This window comes from Equus quagga, unplaced genomic scaffold (assembly GCF_021613505.1).
Source record: "Equus quagga isolate Etosha38 unplaced genomic scaffold, UCLA_HA_Equagga_1.0 153_RagTag, whole genome shotgun sequence".
NCBI lineage: Eukaryota > Metazoa > Chordata > Mammalia > Perissodactyla > Equidae > Equus > Equus quagga.
In genome coordinates this window covers 8,090,724-8,105,751 of record NW_025796915.1, presented here as the reverse complement: position 1 = coordinate 8,105,751, position 15,028 = coordinate 8,090,724, and positions in this window count along the sequence as shown.

Sequence of the window (15,028 nt, the reverse complement as noted above, 5' to 3'; positions counted from 1 at the left end):
CTAATAGATTAAACCAAGCTAGTAGTAGAATAAATGTATTTGGTAATTAGACATTAGATAATAGAAACCAATTTGTTCTAACTTAAGCAAAAAGGGGAAATTTATTGTAAGGTGACAGAGGAGTCTCAGAGAATCCCAATAAATAGCCAAGTCTCAGAAAAGAGCTAGAATGTCGTCAGAACTTTCCCAGTTTTCATCCTTTCCTTCTTTCTTTTTTTCTAACTGAATTCTGGCTTTCTTTGCTCCATAGACCATATCTGTGGCAGAAATCACCCTTCCCAGATCCTGAGTTTATAAGTCCTGTCTATAAACCAGTATTACTGAAAATGGAATAGTCTTGATTCTAGATTCCCGGCGAAGGAGCTTATCGGATCAGCTTGCTCCACATGCCCAGCCCAGGACCCATCGGTCACAGTTTCTTCTTTAAAATAAGGCTGGGGACATATGGAAGCCAGACAGAAAAAAAGGTCTGCATCTCTGCGTACATTTTTTCCTTAGGAGGAAATGCATCGTTTGTGCCCAGAGTCCACTGGATGTTGTAAAAGATGACAGCTGTGTCCTGAGACCAGCCATCCAAAACTTTATAGGAGACCTCATTGTTCTTGCTGCAGCCTGAGATAAAACCAAGATATCACATATCTGTGTCCTCTCTGGCAGAGAGATGAACAGCTCCAGAGGACATCAGGCAAACAAAATGTTATTAGCCCAAGTGGCAGTTTGTAATTTTAATCGCCCAACTACTGGTCATGGTGTTGTGGGAGACATTTCAATCTAGTACTCTTTGCTGTGAGTAAGACAGAGTTCCCCCCATCATTCGCTGTGAAATGTCTGTGGCTGATCAGTCTAGTCAAGATTCAGGGCAGTTGCTGGTTTAGGGCTTGGCTGACTTCTTAGTTCATTAACTTCTCATTGACCAGCTTGAGGTACAGAGGGAGAACAGAGCACAAATCTGTGGACTTGAGCAGAAGCCAAGGTGAAGCTTGGGAATGGCGCCCTGTTTGTTATCTTCCGCTGTAAGATTGTAAACAGTTGAAGGCAGGGCTGTCTAGAATCTAGACTCTAGATTATCTTGGCCAACACATAGTTCCTGGCGTCAGGCCTCACATGTACTGGACTTTGATATTTTTTTAAGAGGAAAAGACCTGTTCCCAATTCCTATAATTTATGAAACATAGAACACCCTCAGCTCTGAGTTGTGGTAAACAATAAGAATGTATGCAGTTAATTTTGTACCCACATTGGTCAAGGAAAGTTGTATTATGTTTACCAACTACTCAGCAAATGCTTCTCGAGAATATTTCATAGGCACAAGGAGGCAAGACAAAGAATTATCAAGCCCTTCGAGGAGGAACTTATGATCTGCTTGGGGCTGGATGGTGACTAGCTATGTTATATTTAAGCTGTATTTGGATTACCAATTTTCAGGAAATTCAATTGTGGTAAGACATGCTTGGCACTGAAACTGCTGGGGCCATCAATGAATCTGTTTTTGATAACTCAGAGAGCTTATTTGTATCTTCCTTCATTTAAGAGATATTCAAATATTAAGTGTCTATTACATGTGAGGCCCCCTTCTAGACCTTAGAAATACAATGATAAACAAGACACAATCCTTACTCTCCAGGAGCTGGCTGGGTTAGTTGGGGAGAGGGTGCTCTCAGGGAAGAGGAGGGGTCTGATGGGCTGGTGAATGGGGGAATTTCAGTGCTAAAGGGACAGCATACACATGTCAGGACTGCCCAGAGAAGGAGCGTGGCACCCGGATGTTTGGGTATAGTGTGGTCCAGGAAGGTCTTCGAGAGGAGGTGACATCTTACATCGGGACCAGAAGATCAATAGGGATTTGCAAAGGAAAACTGGGGCGGGCACGGCAGGGCAAGGTGTTCCAGGAAAGGGGAGCAGGCTGTGCAAAGGCTAAGATACCAGAGAGCACAGCCTGCAGGAACAGAACTGCCCTTGAAGGTCAAGCAGGGCCTTGGGGCTGTGGTTATTATGTGTGAACGTGCTAGTTGTTATAAATCTTCCTGATGTTATTCTTAAACCCAGACATTTGTAAGTACAGTTTTATTTCGTCTTCATTATCACATGCTCACCAGGAATCCTATGAGGTAGGTGTTGCAGCCCATTTCACAGATGAGGAGCCTGAGGTCAGACATTGTCACATGGCTCAGCTAGTCTTAGGGAGTCCATGGCTGTGCCAGCCTGAGCTCCTTCACTCCTCACAGCTGCCTCAGGAGAGGGGTCACCTAAAAAGGCATTTGATATACCCTCAGCCTCTGAGGCAAGAGGGTACCAGTCATTCCTCAGAGAGCTAATGGAAATATTAAGGTGCTGAATTTCTGCAATCCTGCAGAGTAATTGAGCACGTGGGTTCTAAAGCCCATAGACCTGACCTTAAATATCAACTCTGCCACTCATTAGCAGTTATATGAACTTGGACAAGTTGCTTAACTGACTTCGAGGCCACCCCACTGAGACTTGACCTGAGTTCTTCCCCATTTCACCAGCAGGGGTGGTGCCACACAGCTTGAGTCTCATCCAACGCCAAGATGGGGGTGGGTGGCAATGTGCTCCTCATCAGACATGTGGTACCACTGAGACAACCATTGACCCTGCCCACAAGGCCCCTTCAGGCCCAGCAATTCTCTGTTACCTTTGTGCGACATTGGGGATTTGAGCATCTTTTGTGACTCTGCTTATAGCCACCCAGCCTAGATGCAGCCAGTGGCCCTCCTCGCTCCCCACCTCATACCCTCCCGCCCCCCTCAGGACTTGCTACCTCCCAGGAAGCAGAAGCAAGCTCCCTGTTGATCAGGGACCTCCCCTACCAAGGAACTCTATTTTTGCCCCTAAACACTGTCTATACCTTCAAACAAACTTCTTCCCTTCTTTCCTTTGCAAACCTTCTAATTTTCCCTCAAGCTCCTTGGGTTTGGGGAAAACAAAAGCCAGAGATCTCTGCCTGCTTCTGCCTTCTGCTCTGCCTCCGACCTTTCTCCAGGTTTCATAGTTCAGAACTGACCTTCTGCTTGAACGGGAGGAAGAGAGAGGAGCAAACATGGCGGGCGGGGGACAACGTATTAAAATCTCGAAGTACAAAATCTAGCTACATAGAGCAGAGATGACTGAGGTCCCTGAACACAGTGGAGCTAGAAGGAGATGGATTCAAGAGATGTGTAGAAGAAAGAATCATTAATTTTTGCCAATCAATTCAGTGTGGGGGTTACAGGATGCCCGTCTGAAGAAGCACTATGACCCAAGTCAATCAATGTGATCAGTAGTTGTCATTTTAAGTTGACCTTCAGTTACCTGCAAGTAAATTAGTTGACACCTCATCTAGTGACTGCATTCACTCAACTGAACACAGTAGAAATAAATATGTCCATTTTAGAAAGATTAGGCTGGATGGTGGGTAAATGCGGGTTCATCGTATAATTTCCCTTGTGTATGTTTAAAATTTTGCATACTAACATTTTTTTTAGTAAGTAAGTAAATCTATTTTAAAAGCAACTTTTCACAATCCATCAGCTTTTATAGTATGACAAGAAATACTTGAACTAATATTTCAAGCACAGTGTGAACATTTCATTCTACTAGTTAGATGTTCTCCATAACCCTTAGTTCTGACCTAATGAATTTGTGAAAGTTAAGAAGGTCTCCTGCTAAAGAATGAAACATGCAGACCAAGAGAGCAAAAAATTATGGGGAAAAACCTAAAATGGTAGGGAGCCATGTCTATATTTTCTTAGAGGTGAACCTAAAGCCAAAAAGGAAAGGGAGCTTATTAGAACGTGCGTGTGCTTGGCTGTATCCTCCACGCCATGGGTTAATGGGGATAGAAGGGGCACTAGAGCCTGAGGGGATGGAGCTAGAGAAAATGAGCCTGCCATCAGACAAGACCCCAGGGGAGCTGGCAGCAGTCCAAGACAGTGTCCGAAGGGACATGCAGTACTCAGAGTCAGACAGGCGGAAGCACCTTTGTTCTGGGTCATCAGTTGATTCAGAACAAGACTGGAGCTAGAAGTTGGGGGTTTAGAAAACACTGGCAAGTTCCTCAAAGGGAGAAGTTGACAAATATAGACAGTATCCCGGTCACATGGTTCCGGGGTCAAGGAAAGAAGTGGAAAGACAATAAGGACACAAGGTAGATGCCTGGCTGAGTGTGGTCCTAAGGCTCTTTCTGGTTGGAAGAGAGGGAGATAATTCAGGTTACTTCAACCGATTTTAAGTATACATTAAGAAAGTGATTTGACATCTCTCTATTTTTCTTCTCTTTCTTTAACTGTAGCTCCTGACTTCTGAACAGTTTCTGGTGTCTGCTGCCTCACAGCTTTTGTTCACTGTCTTCTCTGATGGTCTCTAGGCTTCTGCTCCACTGTCTGCTTCCCGCCCCGCCCCCGGTCTTAGGAAGGATTCCCTAGGAAAAAGACTGAGGTGGAGATTTGTCTGCTGGCAGTTTATTCGGGAGAACTCTCAGGATCAACACCTGTGAGGAGTGAGGTACGCAGGAGAAGTTGGATTTCTATGCAGTTAATGCAAAGGCCTCAGCGACTCCCCGGGGAATTCCAGAGCTGGGATGGCCTTTCAAAGCTGCTCCAAATTGAGACAGTGGGGTCAAGCCATTGTACTCTCACTAGGCATTAGATGCTGGCCGCTCCTGGAGGAGGAGTATAATTTGGCTGAGGGCCTGGCTGGGACTGGGACTCAGCTGTGGGTTTTTAGCAGCCAGTAATGCCAGCAGCTGGGGAAATGAGTGCCTGAGTCCTGAAGGGTGATATGGTGGCCCATCGCAGCATCCCCTACGTCTTCTGTCCGACTAGAGAGTAGTTCTGCCCCTAGAGAGTAGTTCTGGGGGGCCCACTGGTCACTCTGCAGTAGAGAAGGTGCCTGTTTGTCAGTATTCTCATGGCTGGCACCCTACAGACCTCCCTCGTTTCCAGTCTATAAAGATGGCCACTGTTGACTTGGGCTTAATCCTCTAACTAATCAGTTGGGGGATAGGTTGCAGAGCTACCTGACTTAGAGCAAGACAGTTTTCTCAGAAGGGCGTGTAAGAATGGTGTCATGTGCTACCAGTAAGACAAGTGTTAGGGAAATGTGTAACCAGTGCCCAGAGGCCCCAACAGGGTTGCCGAAGCTCACTTAATCCCAAACCCACCTGCTTGAAGGATCTGTGGCTGCTCATACTCTCTCTACTATGGTCAGTATTGGCCTGGAACCTGTGTGGAGCTGAGGCTGTACACGGTGGGCTGGATGGTCTCTAGCTGTGAGGGCCTAAGGAAGAGTTTTAACTTCACAATTTACTAATTTTAAGCCCAAGCTTAGTCAGTCGGCAAATATTTAGTTACCACCTATGTGCCAAGAACTCTGCCTGGCCTTGGTGAGTTTCTCTCTGGGCTCCATGCTCTTCTTTGTAAAATAGGAGTGTTAGAGTAGATGATCTCAATGGATTAAAGTGGTGACCATAGTATCAGAAACAAAAATCCAGGATACACTGTCTGCCAATGCCAGGATATTTGATATTGAGCATGCCCCCAGGAAATCCAGGATGTATGTTCTCATTGTACACCTACAGATGGACTCCATCTCTCCCATCCCCCATCTTTATTTCCCTCAGACATGCCACAGAGAATGACCTCCGCCTTAGGACAGTGGATGGAGGCTATATATTATTCCAACTCCTACCTTGCTAATCTTTAAAATCATTTAAGTGTTTACCCTTATTTTTTGAATTCCTTAGAATTTAAACGGTCTGAGTTTAAATAGTCCTGAACACATTCCTCAAACACTGTTATTTAAACAAAGCCTAGCCATGATGATTACACAGCCAGGTTTTTTCCAACCCCTGGAGACTTTATAACAATTTTATCTTAAGGCCGAGCATCCATACCTCCTAAGTGTTTTGCATTTGAATACTCTTTTAGAGGTTGGCGCTGGAGGGAGTTCTCTACAGAACTCTACAGTCCACAGCGGTTCAGGCAGACTGGGTAAGGTGGGGCCACTGGCATTACCTTAATCACGTGTACACTCTCCCCCTGGTCACAGAGCCCCAAGAGCTGAACGTTGGGACAAGGATCAGAGGCCTAGTATTTGGCTTGCCATTGTAGACAGTGCTTCTGGTGACAAGGAGGGGCATGAAAGTGAGTGAGTGGTGAGTGTTTTGTACATACAAGGCACTGTCCTGGGCTGGCCTGGTGGTGTAGTGGTTAAGTTCGCATGGTCCGCTTCGGCAGCCTGGGGTTTGCAGGTTCAGATCCTGGGCGTGGACCTATGCACCACTCATCAAGCCACACTGTAGTGGTGTCCCACATACAAAATAGAGGAAGATTGCTACAGATGTTAGCTCGGGGCCAAACTTCTTCGCCAAAAGAAAAAAAAAGAAGGCACTGTCCTAAGTGCTGTAAGATGTAAAGGGAAGGGAAGGAAGATTAAAATCTATTGTTTGTTTTACATTAGGCACTTGTATATACACTAACATTCAATCAATCATAATAATAACAATAACAATAGTAAGTACTGTGAAGTGCTTACTATAGACGAGGCACTGTGCTTCATGCTTTGTTTTCTTTTCTTTTATATCATTCACTCATTCAAGACATTTGTTTTAGCATCTACATACTAGGTAGTAAGTGCTGGGAGACATCAGTGGACAAAATCCTGCCCCAGAGGAGATTTCATTCTCGTGGGAAAGACAGGCCCACAGATGTAAAAAAAAGTAAGTTAAGTGAAGTATTAGAAGATGACAATTAGTATGGAAAAGAATAGAGCTGAGTTAGGTGGATCAGGAGTGCCCATATTAGGAGGCATAGAGGTGGCTTGAATATTAAATAGGTGGTTGAGGTAGGCCTCCCTGGGAAGGTGACACTTGAGCCAAGATTGAATTGAAGGTGGTGAAGGAGTGAGCTATGCAGATACATGGGGACGAGCATTCCAAAGTGAAGAAACAGCCAGAGCAAAGGTCCTGAGGCCAAGTGTGACTGGTATATGAACAGCAGGGAAGTCAGAGTGACTGAGCATTCTGAGCCTGCGGGCGATATTGGGCCTGTGAGCCATTGTTTGCTACCCTACTTTAAAAGAGTGACATGATCTAACTGAGCTTCAACTGGAGCACTCCAGCTGCTGTGTTGAGAAGAGACTGGAAGAGGAAGCAGGGAGACCTGAGGAGGCCATTGCAGTCAACTTGGAGAGAGGTGATGATGATCCTCGGACCAGTGAGGTCACAGCGATTACAATGTCATTTCATCCTCCACCAAACCTTTGAACTAGGTACTATACTGACCCTTCATATACGGAGGACAATATTCAGGTCAGAGGTCAAATGACTTGCCTCACAGTGGCAGAGCTTAGACATGAAGCCCAGTCCACACCAAAGCCCTTGTTCTTAACAGTCATAACTCTACAGTCACGTCACGTGGGCCGCCTTATCCCAAATTGCCGAGGAGAACACTGAGACTCCAAGAAGCCAAGAAACTTGCCCAAGATCAAGTAGATCTTGATGACTCCAAAGCCATGACTCTTATTACTAACCTAGACTAAATCTCAACCTGAAATAAAATTCCTGCTCACAAGGTGCTTTTGTTCTAGGTGGGAGGATTCTTTATATAATGAGTGCTCCTGAGGTGCCAATAAAGTGCCTAGGGCATTCAGAGGAGGTGGAGCAACATCCGCCTGGAGTGACAGGAGGAGGAGACTGATGGAAGGGTTGCTGTTTGCCATATAGACCTGGAAGCACAGCTAGCTAGCTCTTGGACAGTTCTTGCAATCAGGACTGCTTGTTGGTTCTCCTCAGAGCTACTTTGCTGGTTCTGCTTTTGTGGTGTGGGACCGGGGAAGGCAGTAATTCAGGAACTGTGTTATTCCTCTGTAGCTAAAGAGTCACATGAGAAAAAGCAGTGGGGCCCCTAAGGTGTATCACAAAGATATATATACATATATATATATATATATATGATTTTTTTTTTACTTTTCTCTTAAAAGATACAAGGAAATAAAATTTTAAAATAAAAATTACTCAAAATCCCACACTCTGAGATAACTACTGTTTAATATATTAAAGCATACTTGTCCATATTTTTTCCATGTATAAATATACCTTTTGAAAATTGGATTATAGGGTATATATTATTTTATAATGGGATTTTCTCTTTTAATATATTTTAAACATTTTCCCACATTACTAAATGTGGAGATTTAATTCTATAAAATTATTTTTAACACTTTCAAAGTATGCCATTATTCACTTACTCTGTAAATATTAATTGAGCATCTACTATGTGAGAGGTACTGTCTTGGGCTCTTGGAATACATCAGTTAACAAAAGTGAGAAAAATCTCTGTCCTCAAATAACTTAGATTTTAGCAGGAGGAGATAGACATTAAAAAAAGAAGAAGAAGAAGAAGAGGGGCCGGCCCAGTGGCGCAGCAGTTAAGCTCGCATGTTCCACTTCTCAGTGGCCCAGGGTTCGCCAGTTTGGATCCCGGGTGTGGACATGGCACCGCTTGGCAAGCCATGCTGTGGTAGGTGTCCCACATATAGAGTGGAGGAAGGTGGGCACAGATGTTAGCTCAGGGCCAGGCCTCCTCGGCAAAAGGAGGAGGACTGGCAGCAGTTAGCTCAGGGCTAATCTTCCTCAAAGAAAAAAAAGAAGAAACATAATAAACAAATAAATGTAGGGCATTATAGGCCATTGTAAGGATTTTAATTTTTACTGTGAGTGAAATGGGGAACTGTTGCACTGCCCATTATGTGAATATGTAATTTATCCAACAAATCCAGGCATTGGTTGGACATTTAGGTTATTTGCAATATTTTGCTATTACAAAGAACATATTTTTATACATAGCTAAGATCTTACAATAAACACATTTTTTGTCTATTGGATATTTGACATTTTAATCATAAAAGTAATATATTTTAATTGTGACAAGCAAAACAATATAGAGATATATGTATATAGAAAATCTAGTAATCTCCTCACTATCCTCTTCCAATTTCACCCTTCTGAGGTAATTAAAGTGAATCAGTCAAGAAAACAGAAAATACATCAGTATTTTAACAGAGATAATTTTATCTAGGATGGCGTCAGCACACTAAGGCCTATTGGCCAAATTCCACCCACCACCTATTTTTGTAAATAAAGTTTTATCGGAACACAGCCATGCTCATTGGTTTCTGTGTTGTCTATGGCTACTTTCACGCTATAACAGCAAGTTGAATAGTTGTGACAGACATCGTATGGCCTGTATAGCCTAAAATATTTCCTGTCTGATCCTTTATGGTAAAAGTTTACAAACCCCTGATCTAGGGGATTGGGGTGGTAGACAGAATAACTGTCACCAGAGATGTCCATGTCCTAGTCTCCAGAACCTGTTACTATGTTACTTTACATGGCTAAAAGGACTCTGTAGACATGTGATTGTGTTAAGGATCTTGAGATGGGGAGACGGTCGTGGATTATCTACATGGATCCAGTGTAATCACAAGGGTCCTAATAAGGGATGGAGGGAAGGAGGAGAGTCAGAGAGAAATTTGAAGATGCTGTGCTGCTGTCTTTGAAAGCCGAGGAAGGGGCCGCAAACAAAAGAATGCAGTCAGCTTATAGAAGCTGGAAAAGGCAAGAAAATAGATTCTCCCCAGAGCCTCAATAAGGAATGTAGCCTTGCTGACCCCTTGATTTTAACTCAGTGAAGCCCATTTGGACTTCTGACCTCCGGAACTGTAAGATAATAAATTTGTGTTGTTTTAAGCCAAGAGGTTTTCGGTAATCTGTTACAGCAGCAATAGCAGACGAATGCAGCTGACCTAACGGGTGTTGGAGGACTGAGAAGGCAACAAAGGGCACTGAGCTGACAGGAGCTGCAGGCGACTCCCATCCCTAGGGCAGGTGGAAAAAGGGAACGGGCCAGGGTCCTCTGAACTCAGAGCTCGGAGAAGGGGCACCGTGGAGCTGGAACCCAGACCGCTGATGAGTGGGCACTGGAGGACCGGGGCTGTGAGGAGGCACCTTGAAGCTCATTCTGGGGATGTGGAAAATACTGGAAATGAACTAAGTGTCGCTGCCAGGGTAAAAAATTACTGGGGATACTCTGACAGGAACGGGAAGGCCTCAGGAAGCAAATAGGAAGTCTCTCCTCCAGCCTTCAGCATCCCATGTTAACAGAGTGTAGCAGAGAGCAGCCAGCAGAGCAGAAATGTAGTTTGTGGAGTCGCAGCCCCCGCATCGCAAAGCAGATTAAAGGATTGGTTTGGACCTGAGACAATGGGCTAATAACTAGCACACAATGCTGATGATTTGGTCCGTATCATTGCACACTTTTCTCTATTCTCCTACAAAGATATATTCACATTTATTATGGGCTTTTCCCCTTTCTTTCCTATTTAGAAAAAATGTGGTTATATTAAACACATTGCTTGGAAATTTTCATGTAAGCATACTAGAGCTATCTCATTTGTAAAAACTGTTCAGTAATTTCTCATGGAAATGCCTAAATTTATCCAATCAGACTGGGAAAGTCTCAAGGATTGGTTCAGGGTTTGGCATGTGACTTGATCTAGTCTGGGCCCCACTTAGAGCTGAGGATGTGGTCAAACCTGCCCAAATCGCATGCCTGAGAACGTAAGAAGGGCAGTTCCCCCGAAGGAAAATCTAGCTGCTTTTGGCAGGAGAAGAAAAAACAATGCTAGAGAAGGAAACAACAGATACCCACCATGACTGCCTCATATCCTTTGCCTGTTGTTTCCATTGGGTTGTTTTGTTATCAATTTATTGATGATCTATTGAAGATAGCTAACGTTAACCCTTTGTATTTTATTGCAATTGTTTTTCCCAGTATGTAAGTTCTTTATAGTGTCTTTTACTGTACAAAATTAATATTAGTATATAGTCTGAGGTAACTTTCTTTATGGCTCATGGATTTCCTTTCTTGCTTAATAATGTTTTCCTCCTACAAAGATAAGCACACTGGTCACTGTATTGGTCAGGATAGGTTAGGGGTGCTATGGTAAGGGGAAAAAACGCTCTAAAATCTCAGTGGAGTCACTCAATAAAAGTATTTCTTGCTCACATCACATGGCGGGCGGGCAGAAGGCTGTGTGGCTTGTAGTCACTCATGGACCCAGGTTGATGGAGGCTCCATCTGAAGATGTGCTTCTACGGTCGCCAAGATAGGGGGAAGATGAGGGTGGGAAATGATAAGTAAGCATCGGCTCTTAAAGTTTCTGCCCCAAAGTGACATACATGATTTCCTTTCACATTTTATTGACCAAATTCATTCACATGATCAGGATTAATTTCGAATGGAATGAGGAGGTATAATCCTATATGCTTAGGAGAAGAGAACCAAAATATTTGTGAAGAGCCATAAGGACTACTATAATCCACATTTCTAGTCACCAAATGCCTTTCCCACAACCAAAATACCCTCACTCACCCTCTCCCAAGGAAGTCAACCCCAAAGTGCCATTCTGGTTGGACCTTTATTTTGACGCCTTAATCCATTCAGAATTTTAAAACATGGATGTGAGGGCAAAGCCAAGGATTATATCCTTGCTGTAAGGCTGAGTTTTCATTGCTACCTGTTATCTAATTTGTATAGAGAAGCAGTCTGTCTTCCACCTCTGCAAGTCTCTGAATTTCTGGACTTTTTCTTTTGCCTTTCATTCCTATTTGTAAACCAGTCAGTTGTCTCTCTAACATCTTGTCAAATGCAGCCAACATTATGCTTTCTTATTGCTTCTTCTAGAGCTACAAGTTCATTTGTTCCATAATCTACCTTCCAAGTACTTTCAGGCAAGAGTTTTACTGGATGTTTCACCATTGTGTAGTATGGCTCACCATCCTTGTCAATGCCATCTGACCGCTAATTCTGTAACAGTTTTTTTAGGTTTTTGCTCTGGCAGCATCTTATATTAGGGATCAGTCAGGATAAGCTAGGTTATGCTATAGGAACAAACTTCAAAATCTCAACCACTTAAAACAGTAAAAGTTTATTTCTTGCCTTCACGTCCAATGTGGGTCAGCAGGGCCATCTGTACATTGTGGTCACTCAAGAATCTGGCTAATGGAAGCTCCACTTCAACATATGCTTCCATAATCATCACAGCAGGAAGAAGGGAGACACAGCACAGATGCCTAGAGCTGCCACATCTTCCCTCTCCTGACCCTTTCTTATTCAAAGCAAATCACATGAGTATCCTAACTTCAGTGTGGGACAATGTCCATTTTATCAGGTTCACGGAAAAGAGAACCCCTGGGTATTTGTGAACAAACTTAGTGACTATCACGTGTATTTTTGTTTTGAGGATTTATTGCAGTGAAACAGGCTGTAGGTGACAATAACAACCTTTCATTATCCTTATCCCTGGGTCTCGTTTTTTAACTCCAAGTAGCTTCTGCTACTCTATCTTTATGTTTCTGAGGGTAGGTCACCATATTCGGAGTCACCTTCAAATAAAATTTAATTTTGCTTTAAAGCTGAATAAAAATACCTAATCCTTGAGATTAAATTCCTTCCACTAAGACACCCTCACTCGAAATATGTCATAATTGGAATATTTCCTTATGCTTTCCTCTCTTCTTTACTTGCTATTTCATTCCGTAATTCTATTAAAGACTGAAAACCACAGTTAATAATGTATTTTGGCAAGAGGACAATTCAGAAAAACTAAAAATGTTTGTTTTTATTAAAAAGAAAAGTTTTTTGTTTTTATTCAAAATAAAAAAATGGCTTAATTTAATTCGTTAAAACAATGGATATTCTTAAAGTTATAGTTATTTACTTAGTTGAATGGAAGAATGTTAGTGAGAAAGAAAATGGAACTGTTTTTTAGTGACTAAAAGGTGAATATAAATATCTGGGCATATTTGAGAAGTAGCAACATGAGGCAACTTTCTAATCTTTCATCCTGAAATTGGATCCGAGGCCTATCTTGAAGCTGGGCTCACTAAATGCAGGCTCCTTAATCATTGGCTTAAAATGTCCTGACAAGAAAATATGTCAAGTTAAACATTTCAGTGAAGATGGCTGCTGAAAATTCCTTGTCTGCAAAGAAACAGACAAGACAGCAGGGTAGAAAGGAAAGGAGGCATTCATTCATTCATCCATCCACTGGGCATTTATTGAGTTCCTGTATGTCAGGCCCTGTTCTAAGTGAAGGGGATAGTACAGTGGAAAACAAGACGGATGTGAACCCTGACCTCCTGGAGCTTATTCTTAGGTATGAGTCAGCACTGCATAGACACACAAATGAATAAAGTAGTTATATACTATGAAAAGTGAAATGAAAAAATGAACAAGAGAATGAAGCTTCAGTCAGGACTCTTGATTGTATGCAAGGAAATCCACTTTAAAAAAGAAAAGAAAATTTATTGGAAGATAATTGGGAGTTCTGAGGATCAAAGGGAAGCCAGCCCTGGTGGTGTAGTGGTTAAGATTTGGCCGCCATATCTATTGGCCATTTGGAATATGCTCTTTAGTGAAGCGCCAATTCGTCTTCTGTTCCTTTGCTCTATGGGATTGTCTGCTTTTTATTTTGTTAAATTGATTTGAAGGAGTTTTATAAATTTCTAATATAATATTCTAGATGATTTCTTTTGTTGGATACATGTATTTTAAATATCTTCTCCCACTATTGGCTTGACTTTTCTCTCTCTTAATAGTGTCTTATGATGAAGAAGTTTTAAATTTTAACATACTCCAATTTATTAATGTTTTCCTTTGTGGTTGGCACTTTTTGTATCCTATTTAAGAAATCTCTGCCTACCTTAAGGTCATGAAGATATTCTTCTATGTTAACTTACAGAAGATTTATTTATTTATTTTGCATTTCCTGTTTAGATTTATAATCTATCTGGAATTGCTTTCTATGTATGATTTGAGATAGGGGTCAAGATTCATTTTTTGCTAAATGATATCTGACTGACCTATATCTTTCATTGAAGAGGTCATCCCTTCCCCAAGTGTCTCTGAACTATTTCTTCTTCTTTTTTTTTTTTTTTAATATTGTATTTTTTTTCCTTTTTCCTCAGCAAAGCCCCCCAGGACATAGTTGTATGTTCTTTGTTGTGGGTCCTTCTAGTTGTGGCATGTGGGACGCTGCCTCAGCATGGTTTGATGAGCAGTGCCATGTCCACGCCCAGGATTCGAACCAATGAAACACTGGGCCGCCTGCAGCGGAGTGCACGAACTTAACCACTCAGCCACGGGGCCAGCCCCTGAACTATTCCTTCTGTTCGTTGGTCTATTCATCTATCCTTGTGCTAGTATTACAATGATTTAATCACTGCAGGTTTATGATGTCTTGATATCTTGTAGTGTGAGGTCTCCGCTTAGGTTGTTCCTTGTGAGATTGCATTTGCTATTCCTGAATCATTGCATTTTTATAAATATAGGAATCAGTTTTTTAGTATCTATAACAAATCTAGTAGGATTTTTGACTGCAATTGCAATAAATATATTCCAACTGAATATATATCAATTTAGGAAGAACTGACATCTTTACAATATTGAATATTCAAATCTATGAAAAGAGTATAATCCTTCTATTTATTTAGATCTTCTTTAATTTCAGCAAAAGCTTAATAGTTTTCAGTGCAGAGGTCTTTTTTTTAAGATGTGTTCCAAGATATTTTTTATTTTAAAAATGTAATTGTAGTTGGCATCTTTTTCTGAATTACATTTTCTATTTGTTTATTGCTGATATGTAGAAATATAATCAATTTTTGTTAGCTCACCTTGCATCCAGTGAACTTGATAAATTCACTTATTAATTCTAATATCTAATAGTTTTTTGGAGAATTCTTTTAGATTTTTTTCTAGGCACAGTCATACTCCCTGTGAATGACAGTTTTATTGCTTCCTTTCTAATCCTGGTATTTTCTTCTACTTACCTTATCATCTTTGTCTCATTCCCATTATCAAAGGAATATTTTCAATATTTTACCATTAACAATGCTTTCTGTAGATTTTTGTAGATCTGGTAGATACTTGTAATCATATAAAGTAATTCCCTTCTATTACTAGTTTACTAA